Here is a 12199-nt window from a genome sequence, read left to right as displayed (position 1 = left end):
CACCAGTGGCGCGCCAGAGGCAAGCCCGTCTGCGCCCGTCTGCGCCCGTACGCGCCTGGCCCGCGCCCAGCGCCACGACCCCTGGTCCCCAGCTCTCCCAAGCCCCGCTGATCCGCTACGACCCCACCACCCTCCACGCCCTCAACCCAGGGCGCTCCAACACCTGCTTCCAAGGTCACCCCAAACGCACCCATGGACCCTTCACCTGCAACTCCTGCAAACGCATCTTCCACCATGCAACTACCACGACCATAAGCCCACGCGCCATCAACCACCTCAAGTGCATCCTGGTCAACGCTCGTTCCGTCCACAAGCACGCCGTTGAACTCTGGGACCTCCTGGACTCCACAGCACCGGACGTCCCCTTCATCACGGAGACCTGGATGAACGCCTCCTCTGCTCCAGACATCGCCACCGCCATCCCCGAAGGCTACAAGATCTCCAGAAAAGACCGCACCAACCAAGTTGGAGGAGGTATCGCCATCGTCTTCAAAGACTCCATCAGCGTCACCACCTCCACTGAAGACACCCCTCTCGCCGCTGAACACCTGCATTTTCAGATTCGCACCGACCCGAGGACCACCCTCAGAGGATCCCTCGTCTACCGTCCTCCCGGACCGCACGCCCCTTTCAGCGACGCCATCGCCGACTTCATCTCCCCGCACACCCTCGCCTCACCGGACTACATCCTCCTAGGCGACCTCAACTTTCATCTGGAACAAAACAACGACCCCAACACCACCACCCTGCTCGACAACCTCGCCAACCTCGGCCTCAAACAACTGGTGAACACCGCCACACACATAGCCGGACACACGCTCGACCCTATCTTCTCCGCCAGCAAACACATCTTCTTCAGCCACACCTCCGCTCTACACTGGACCGACCACAGCTGTGTCCACTTCACATTCCGACGTGACCCGCCACCTCCGCACTCAACCCATCCCTCGTCGACAGTGGAACAAGATCCCCGAAGAGCAACTCTTCTCCGCACTCGCCGCCAACCAACCCACCCTCACCACCGACCCCAACGACGCAGCCCTCAGCCTCACAAACTAGATCTCCAACTGCGCAGACAACCTTGCTCCCCTCAAACGCACGCATCGACAGACCAACACCAAAAAACCTCTCTGGTTCTCTGACACCCTCAAAGAATCAAAGAAAACCTGTCGCGCCCTCAAGAAGGCCTGGCGCAAGGACCACACCGCTGACAACATGACCGCCCTCAAGAACGCTGCCCGCGAACACCACCACCTGATCCGCGCAGCTAAAAGGAACTTTTTCACCGACAGACTGGACAAAAACAGCCACAACAGCAGAGAACTCTTCAGCATCGTCAAGGAGTTCTCCAACCCCAACGCCAACGCCGTCACGCCCTCACAGGATTTGTGCGAATCCCTCGCCACCTTCTTCCATCGCAAGATCAGCGACCTCCACTACAGCTTCGGACACCAGACCCAACCTAACACCACCGAACCCGCACCCCCGGCCATCACCCTCAACAACTTGACCCACATCAACACTGAAGAAACCAAATCCACCATGAACTCTATCCACTCTGGCGCCCCTTCGGACCCCTGCCCTCACTTCATCTTTAACAAAGCCGACGACATCATCGCCCCGGACCTCCAGGCCGTCATCAACTCTTCTTTTTCTTCTGCTACCTTCCCCGAATGCTGGAAACACGCCGAAGTCAACGCCCTACTAAAGAAACCTACGGCTGACCCGAGCGACCTGAAAAACTTCCGCCCCATCTTTCTCCTGCCTTTCCCAGCCAAGGTAATAGAGAAGACCGTCAACAAACAGCTGAGCACCTTCCTGGAAAACAACAACCTGCTCGACCCTTCACAAACCGGATTCTGAACCAACCACAGCACGGAAACCGCCCTCATCTCAGTCACAGACGACATCAGATCCCTGATGGATAATGGTGAAACAGTCGCCCTCATTCTCCTCGACCTCTCGGCTGCCTTCGACACCGTCTGTCACCGCACCCTAATCACCCGCCTCCGCTCCATCGGGATCCAAGGCCAGGCCCTGGACTGGATCGCCTCCTTCCTCTCAAACCGTTCCCAAAGAGTTTACCTCCCTCCGTTTCGCTCAGAACCCACCGAGATAATCTGCGGCGTACCTCAAGGCTCATCACTCAGCCCGACACTCTTCAATGTCTACATGACCCCCCTCGCCAACATCGTACGCAAGCATGACATCATCATCACCTCGTACGCCGACGACACCCAACTTATACTCTCCCTCACCAAGGACCCTGCCAGTGCCAAGACCAACCTACAAGAGGGTATGAAGGACGTCGCAGATTGGATGACGCTCAGCCGCCTAAAGCTGAACTCTGAAAAAACGGAAGTCCTCATCCTCGGCAACACCCCGTCCGCCTGGGACGACTCCTGGAGGCCCATGGCCCTCGGCACCGCACCGACCCCCACAGACCACGCCCGCAACCTCGGCTTCATCTTGGACCCTCTTCTCACCATGACCAAGCAAGTCAACGCCGTGTCCTCCGCCTGCTTCGTCACCCTCTGCATGCTCCGCAAGATCTTCCGCTGGATCCCCGCCGACGCTAGAAAAACCGTGACCCACGCCCTCGTCACGAGCCGCCTGGACTACGGCAACACCCTCTATGCTGGGACCACAGCCAAACTCCAAAATCGCCTGCAACGCATTCAAAACGCCTCGGCCCGCCTCATCCTCGACGTACCCCGCAACAGCCACATCTCCGCACACCTGAGACACCTGCATTGGCTCCCAGTCAGCAAAAGGATCACCTTTCGACTTCTCACCCATGCACACAAAGCCCTCCACAACAAGGGACCGGAATACCTCAACCGACGCCTCAGTTTCTACGTCCCCACCCGCCTCCTCCGTTCCTCTGGCCTCGCTCTCGCTGCCGTCCCTCGCATCCGCCGCTCCACAGCGGGTGGGAGATCTTTCTCCTTCCTGGCGGCCAAGACCTGGAACTCCCTCCCCACCAGCCTCAGGACCACCCAGGACCACTCCGCTTTCCGGAGACTCCTAAAAACCTGCCTTTTCCGAGCAGCAGTAACCCCCTCTTTCCCCTAGCGCCTTGAGACCCGCACGGGTGAGTAGCGCGCTTTATAAATGTTAATGATTTGATTTGATTTGATTTGATTTAGCATGGGTAAATACTGATCCTGTGATACTAAGAACTGGCCTGCCTGCGCAATCAGGGGGCAGGGATTTAGCTAAATAGTTACTACATTCGGATGATGGGTAAGACCTTCCAAAAATACCTTGACGTAATACCCCTTTTTCCCAATCTGGGTAGGACCTTTTTTGCCCTGCTTTGTTCATTTTTGTTATCATTCCCATTATCTCTTGTTTTCCTGTCAGGACTTGTAGGACTTTTGGGGTGGTGTCAAATCTAGTTGTGTTCACTAGTGCAGTAACAGGACTAACGTGAGTTGGTTGTAGCTGTGCTCTCATTCTGCATAAAAATAGGTGCAGGAGACAATGTTTAATGTTTGGGGATACCTCTTTTGGGAGATGCAATCTATCTACTCCAGCAGCATGGGGGATGAGAGAGCATACATAACAACTGGTGTTGGACGTGGATGTGCCTATACTATGCATGGACTGGTACCACATATTATCAAACAAAGCAGTATGGAGAGGGTGATGGCCAATATCATTATCAACAGTTCTACCCATGTGTGTAATAACTGATATAGGATCAAAAAAATAAAAATATCCAAGGGCTAAAAACATCAATATCAGTGCACCGAGGAGAAAAAACAAACATAAAATACATAACTGGAAAGAAGAATTGTCTAATATTGGAGCTTTAGAGGGAGTCTTTACTCCGGTTGCTTCTCCTGTTCTCCCCCCTCTTTTTCCTGCTCGGTGTCCAAAGGGAAGGATGGCATGGTCGGGGCCAGGAGGATGTCCTGGAGGTGGTACCATGGTTTATGGCCTTGGACTTTCATTGCTGTAGTCGTGCTGTCTGTCACTGGGAAGGGTCCATTGAATTTGCAATCCTTCCACTTCCACAAAATTGCAAATATATACTGAAGTTCCCATAGGTAATGGTGTTTGTTGATCCTTTACAGGAGATGTGAGGGCGCGCTTCTTGGCTGCAAGTGTAACCTGTTTACAGAACTTTGCAACTTTGGTTAGCTCTGGCATGTATTCATTCATTTCAGTTTGTATAACTTCAGGTGCACTCTCAGTCTCCAATTTATGCCTAGTTGATGGCACAAATGTGCTCATTGTTCTACCTGGCACTATTTGATGAGGAGTCAAATGGTGATCTGATCCTGGGGTATTTCTCAAAGCAAAGAGTGCTAATGGGAGGCAGTATAGCCATTTCTTTTTCAAAGTCACACATAGTTTACTTATTTTGTTCTTGAGGAAGCCATTAAGGCACTCCACAATTCCATTGCTTTGCGGATGATAAGCTGAGGACAATTTCTGTGTTATTTCTAACAAGGTGGTGAGGTGAGAAAAGATATTATTGACGAAGTGGGTGCCATTGTCGGATCTGATCCCCTCAGGGACACCCCACCGCGGTATTACCTCACGGATCAAAAAATTAGCAGCAGACCTGGCATCACAGTGAACACAAGATCCTGCTTCAATCCACCTTGAGAATGGGCAGACTACAACTATAAGATAGCGATAATGATTGCATCTGTCAATCATATCAATGTAATCAATGTGCAGTTCCTTAAAGGGACCTTGTGGAAGAGGTATTGTGGAAGCTATTACCTTAGAGGTGGGACTTGGTGAATACTGTTGGCACACTGTGCAGGTATGTATGTACATTGTAATCATCTCATTTAAGTTAGGGACAAACCAATTCTGACGTATTTGGAGGGACATATTGTCTATAGCAGTTTGTGAAGGAAGATGTAGCTGGTTTAGAGCTATCAGTAGCAATGCTTGAGGCATGACAGGCTTCCCTGTTGACATTTGTCTGTATATTAAATCTGTTCCTGTCTGTGTGCATCCTCTGGCTTCTCACAACTGTTTTTCATGCTCTGGGGCATTTTCTTTGATCTCTCTTATATGCAGATGAGCTGTCTCTGTGTAATGTCTGGATGCATTCAAAGGGTCTGAAGGTGTCAATGTTTCACTAGCTAACAAAACTGTGGTATGTGTGTCACTAAGAGGGCGTGTTGCTGCATCTTTGGATGCCCAATCAGCCAGGGCATTTCCACGGGACACAACATCCTGACCATTAGTGTGGGCTGCGCATTTCACTACTACAACTACATGTGGCAGTGTTAAAGCTTGTATCAAGTCCTCTAAAAGGGGGCGGTGCATGACAGGGCTTCCATCACACTTGAGAAATCCACGTCTGTTCCACTGCATAATGCTGGAATGCACTGTCGTAGTGACATAGGCTGAATCAAAGTACACTGTTATTGTTTTTATCCTTCCCAGTGTTTAAGGGCTGCAACTAAAGCTACTAATTCAGCAGCCTGGGCTGAATATTGAGATGGCAAAGTTATCTGTTCGGTTATCTGCAGTGTGTCTGAAGAGTGTTGCTGCATCGCTCTGACCACTGCAGCACCTGTATGTCTTACCCCTGTGTCCTGATCTATTGTGGAAGACCCATCCACAAAATATACAACACTACCTGGAATGGGGTCTCCTGTTGCTTGGCTACACTCATCTGGAGTATATGTGGCACAATCATGGGCATCATCGTCAGTGTCTGAAATGGGGTGTGCAAAGAAGGTAGCAGGATTGACTATGTGGCATTTAACCACCTTCAAGGATGGTAATGATAATATTATCTCGTAGCCTGATACTCTCTGTGTTGTTAGTGTTGTTTTAGCTTTCTGAATTATTGCAAACACAGCATGTTCAGCATACAGTGTCAGAGGTGCACCCATGACAATGGGGGCACTTTTCTCTACTGCAAAGGCTGCTGTGGCTAGTGCTTGTTCAGAAGGGTAATGGCTTTTCATGACAGAATCAAGTAGGCTGCTAAAATATGCAATTGGTTTGAGGCCTACTTTTGGGTGAGGACAGCCATCATCACCTGGCTGTTATAGTGGCAAAAAAGAAAAAACTCTTTGTTGTAGTCTGGTGTTCCTTAACACTGGTTCATTTGTTATCTCTGTTTTTAGCTTACTGAAGGTTTGTTCCATCTCCGTAGTCCATGTTATCCTGTCTTTCTGTGTTTTCACCTGTTTGTTAGATGCAAGCAGTGGGGCTATTAAAGTATGGTAGTCAAAAACCCATTGTCTGACATAATTACATAAGCCTAGGAACTTCTACATTCTTTTCACAGTCTCAGGCTCTGTCATCTGCTGAATGGATTCTGCTCTCCCGGGCATAATTCGGCAGCCTGATGCTGACAGTAGTTGCCCCAAGTATTGAACTTCTTCCTGGCAGTACTGTAATTTGTCCCTGTCCACCTTGTAACCTCTTTGAGCAAGGGTGCACAACAGGGACACAGTGTCCTTTCTACACTGCTCCTCTGCTAGACTACAGATCAGTAGGTCATCGACATACTGCAACACTGTGCTGTCACATTGAAAATTGGTGAGGTCATTCTTAACCATCCTGTTAATGACACTAGGGGACTCACAGTACCCTTGAGGTAATCAGGAATTAAGGTACTGTTAACTGCGATAGGAAAATGCAGTCAAATAGTGACTGTCTTGGTGCAGGAGAATGCTGAAAAATACATACACAGTAATTCTTAATTTCATACTAGGGCAAACAAAATACTACTAGTCATGTGCCTCTGGATTCATAGAGGGGACAACTTTTCACTATTTGCAACTACAAATTGTGACTTCCAGACTTAAGGTCTAGGTTAGGTTGACTTGAGTGTTCTTTAGAACATAAACTGATTGCTCAGCCCCAAGTCCAACACTACTCTTGACCACTTTTGACTACTTAGTCAAGCTCCCTGTATCTTCCGGACTTACCACCGGGATCCCTTAATATTGGATCAATTCATACACAATCTTGCATGCAAACACCAAAATTATATACATTACAGTGTCAAAATTGTAAATGTCTTTATAAAAATAAAAGGACCAGCCCTCTGTCACGGTTTCGGGCGGGTCTGATCAGGACTTTGGTTGGGACACCCCATGAGGTCACCGAATAGCCTAAAGAGGTAGTATCCTGGGGCAGAGGAGCAGCTAAAGGCATACACGGAAAGGACAGCTATGGATAGGCACAGGAAAGTAAAAGCAAAGCAACCCTTGTGTGAGGAAACAGATTACTAAGGGACATACACGCTGGGTTTGTACACAGAGTAAGGCGCAGAAACTCCCACAGTGACAGGGAATGTCAATGCCTCTGTGCAGTTTGCTCTTACAGATAGTCACCCTGCCAGCCCCATAGAAAGGAGGCAGCAGAAATGATTCTGTCTCTGGACCCTAGAGCACAAACAAGGAAAGTACTTACATACACAAGACACGCTCTTGTGGGTCCAGCTGGAAACACAGTGGCGATTCCTGAGAAAACAGCAATAGCACACTGTCACTGTTAGGCACGAAAGACAACGTATAACACTGGACAAGGATGGGGGCTGGAATTGCCTCCTGGAAACCAGGAGCCAACCCCAGTACAAAGGACGACACTTATACACTGGTAAAGACTGATAGAACACTTACCAGACACAAAGAACCAAGAAGAAACAGAAACAGAAGGGAACAAACTAAGAGGCAGAGGCAAGAACTAGGAACAGGCTCAGGCTGAAGTAAAGGCAGGACTAGGGCTTGAAAACAGGGCGCTAACTTCTGGCTGGAACAAACAGAGATAGGACTGGGAAACTGAGAGCAGGCTCTGGCTGAAACAGGCAAGGACAGGACTGGAATACAGGGAGTTGGAATGAGTAGTAAACAGGACTGGGAAACAGAGAGCAGGTTCAGGCTGAAACAAGGCAGGAGCAGGGCAGAGAAACAGGGAGCAGGCTCTGGAAGAAACAAACAGGTACAAGGCTAAGAAGTAGGGAGCAGACTCTGGCTGGAACAATCAGGAACAGGGCAGAGAAACAGGATCAAGGTGGAACAGCACAGGAACAAAACTGGAACACCATCCGACAAGGGGTCTGTAACACAAAGGAATCGAACTCCAATGCACGACGGGGATCTTGAGGAAATGGCTGCTTATAAGCAGTTCCAAGCTGGGCTGCACAGCAGAGGTCTCAGGTGTGTGTAGTTTCAGACACTTGCAAGTCCTGGAGGAGAGGATCCGGTGAAAAGGAGCAAATGGATTTCTCCCATAGAAAACAATGGGAAACAGAATCCGGGTTTTCCTGACTACCAAGCTGTGCATTATGGGATTTGCAGTCCCAGGAAGCAAATGTAGTACTACACAAGTGTACCATGGAGAAAAGAGAAACAAGCAGGAGTCAGCAAGGGACTCTAGATAAGTGTTTAAGGTGATTCCCAGGCTTCCAACAGTCCCCTTACAGCGCCCCCTAGAAATGGGACGACAGAGTCATAACAGTATACCCCTTCCCACCAGTCTGCTCAAGAAGAGAAGGCGATTCTTCGGCTGAAAAAAGTTGAAGAGGAAAAGCCACAGCAAGAAAATCCAACACCAACCTTGGTTGATAAGTTTACAGTCCTGCCACAGATGAATCATCCAATGAGCAAAGCATGTATTAATACCCATATGGGCTCTGATGTCTTTCCTCTTTATTGTTCGAGTGATACGGGAGGAGTGCATGGAGTTGGTTTCTGGTGAAGTGGATTCAGGAGCAAGGAGATCTGGAATTGCATCATGGGTGGTATTCTTTAGGACTTTAGTTTCCTGTTCAGTACTGTCTTCTTTGGAGGACATAATTGGCGTATTAGTAAGGTCTGTAACTCCTTCCGACAAGCAGGATGTCTGTTTCTGCAGCAGTATTTGCATTGATTGTGGTCTGAGGCTTGCAAAGCATAGAAACTTGGGAGACATGGGTAACTGGTGTTCTCAAGGTGAACATGAAAAAGTCAGAATTTAATTTTCTTTAGTTTTGGATGACTTCGGATTATCAATCACAGGATCAACAAGAGTTTTTAAGTCTTTAGAAATTGGATTAACATCTGAAAATGTAGAAGTGCCACAAGCTAATTCGTTAGGGTGATCTTCAGACAAGACTGGGATTTCTTCATTGCAAGTGCTCTGTGGTGTGTTCGTGGTAGCAGAAATGGTTTCTTTGCAAGGCGTTTCTACTACAGGTAGTTGATCTTCAAATCTGTTAACATTGAAAGGTTGTTCTTTGGAAAGAAATAGAACTGGAGACTCTTCAGAAATCACCTTTACACTGTTACCTACATTTTCAGCTCTAGCCTTTAAATTGATGATGGTTTCTTGCAATAAAACACTAAGAACAGTACTTATCATCAGATCTTCGAATACAAGATTCAAATTCAAGTCTTTAGTTTTAGTGGGAAATATTACATCTTTCAGTACTTGAGTTTCAGATTGCTGGTTTTCAGGAGTCTTTAATTTCAGGGACACAGCAGGTGACATTGGTGTGGCTGGTTTAACATCAAGATCAGATACCGGTAGATCAAAGATCTGTTCTTCAGTAACCGTTGAGCTGGAAACAGGATACACAGTGGCAAGCGACAGTAAGTCAGGATCGGTGGTTGAGGCTGCAACTGTGTCCTGTTCTAGGAGATGGCTCTCATTTCTTATGACAGGCTGTTTAGTTTCAGATTGCTGGCTTTCTTCCTTGTCTGAAATCTCCACGTTTTGCTTTGACACAGAAGAGATTTTTAAACTTTCTGGGAAGTCCATTACATTCTTAGTAATTGCGGGTATTTCTTCACGGTCAGAAAAATCCATTAGTTCACTTGAAACAGTAACTGTCTCTTCATTATCTGAAAATTCTATGATATTGTTTGAAAGGGCAGGAGTATCCCCACAGTCTGAAAATTCTGGTGTGTGCGCCATTTGAACAGCACTATCTGCAGGTTTGTTCACGGCAAGGCAGGAACCACTGTCATCACTAGACTCAGATTCTTCAACACTGTTGCACAACTTGCCATTAATCTCCAGTAAAGTCATATCTTGGTTTCTTAAGGTGCAGCTATTGGAGTCTGCATCAGAACTCTCTTCTTCCTTTGGCTTTATTTGTTCTGCTACAGGGGCTGAGACACTTCCTTCTGAAGACTCCGATCCATCCTTTGAATCAAGAGGTGTCAAATCTCTCAGAGATGTCAGAGATTCAATCAACGGTACAGGAATTTTCACTGGAGAACCACAGGCTGAGAGAGAGTCTGAAGAAGAGGCTGATATATTTATAACTGGAGCAGTCTTTTGACATTCATTCATAGCAGGGAAAATCTGCTCTATAGTAGTCTTTGGAGAAGCACATGAGGTAGCATACTGTTCTTTAAGCCAAAGCTGGTGATCATTTTCTTTTTTCAGGTTTTCAAATTGCCTTGCAGTAGTTTCCATCAGCTGCTCTGTTACTTCGTCTACCTTCCAGATAAACAGAATGTCTGGTTCTGACAACAGTGAAATATGCATTGATGAAAAGAGCCCACGTGCACGATTTCTTGTGTATGTTACAACATATTCATCATAGAAGTCCAATATCTGCCTTTTAATCTGCCAAAACTGCTCTTTTAGTGTGTGTATGTCCATATTGTTATCAAACCCACTCAGAATAGAGAAGGGTTTAGCAGAGCTTTTAAGGATTGAGACTGGTATATTATCATCCAGTTTGGGAAGAGCCCAAGCCTTTTGAGTGGAACTAAGGAATCCCACAGTCTTTACTGATCCCTTTGATACAGGTTCTATCCTGCTGACTTGAAAGCACTGAGGGACTGGTAGATCCTTACACGAGTCAGCACAACACTTAGGAATTGAGACTGATGTACTATCATCCAATTTGGGAGGAGCACAAGCCATTTGAGTTGCACTAAGGAATCCCACAGTTTTTACTGATCCATTAGATACAGCATCTAGCCTGCTGACTTGATAGCTCTGAGGGACTGAAAGGTCTTTATAAGAGTCAGCACTGCACTTTGAATTCTGAGGAACTGGCCTAGATGGGCTGAAGCACTCAACAGAAAACAAGGGAATCCCTAGTGTGGCTTCTTGAACAGTGTCAGGGTTCTTTGTTTTGACAGAGTCCTGGAAGTGAATTTGGGATGCACTAGCATGAGGCAAGGAATTAACCAGGGTTTCTTGAGAGTAAATGTCTTGTGCAGAAGTAGCAAAAGCACTTTCACTGTTAGGAACATTCTTACTGGCTTCAGCTAATAGATACTACAAAAACTCATTACGTCCTTGTAATTCTTCTACAGACAGGGACTGGGGGTCATAGTCACAAATAACATAATTGTCTATCATTGAAAGATTAGCAAGCCACTCAGTGTAGTACTGAACTTGCAGGTTATGGTTTTCTTTAACAAGTCTATCCTTTAAACTAAGGCCTTTTTTAGAGGTCTTCAGAGAATGTATAGGTTTAGAAAGGGGTGTCTTAACATGATAGGAAAGCCCTTTAGGTCTGTGTGTGCCTTTGCTGCCTGGGGAGCTTGAAATTTTTGGGTCGTGCATTCTGTCACGGTTTCGGGCTGGTCTGATCAGGACTTTGGTTGGGACACCCCTTGAGGTCACCGAATATCCTAAAGAGGTAGTATCTTGGGGCAGAGGAGCAGCTAAAGGCATACACGGAAAGGACAGCTATGGATAGGCACAGGAAAGTAAAAGCAAAGCAACCCTTGTGTGAACAAACAGGAAACAGATTACAAAGGGACAAACACGCTGGGTTTGTATACAGAGTAAGGCGCAGAAACTCCCACAGTGACAGGGAATGTCAATGCCTCTGTGCAGTTTGCTCTTACAGATAGTCACCCTGCCAGCCCCATAGAAAGGAGGCAGCAGAAATGTTTCTGTCGCTGGACCCTAGAGCACAAACAAGGAAAGTACTTACATACACAAGACACGCTCTTGTGGGTCCAGCTGGAAACACAGTGGCGATTCCTGAGAAAACAGCAATAGCACACTGTCACTGTTAGGCACGAAAGACAACGTATAACACTGGACAAGGATGGGGGCTGGAATTGCCTCCTGAAAACCAGGAGCCAGCCCCAGTACAAAGGAGGACACTTATACACTGGTGAAGACTGATAGAACACTTACCAGACACAAAGAACCAAGAAGAAACAGAAACAGAAGGGAACAAACTAAGAGGCAGAGGCAAGAACTAGGAACAGGCTCAGGCTGAAGTAAAGGCAGGACTAGGACTTGA

Source organism: Pleurodeles waltl, chromosome 10 (assembly GCF_031143425.1).
Source record: "Pleurodeles waltl isolate 20211129_DDA chromosome 10, aPleWal1.hap1.20221129, whole genome shotgun sequence".
Classification (NCBI taxonomy): Eukaryota; Metazoa; Chordata; class Amphibia; order Caudata; family Salamandridae; genus Pleurodeles; species Pleurodeles waltl.
This window is presented reverse-complemented; position numbering follows the sequence as displayed.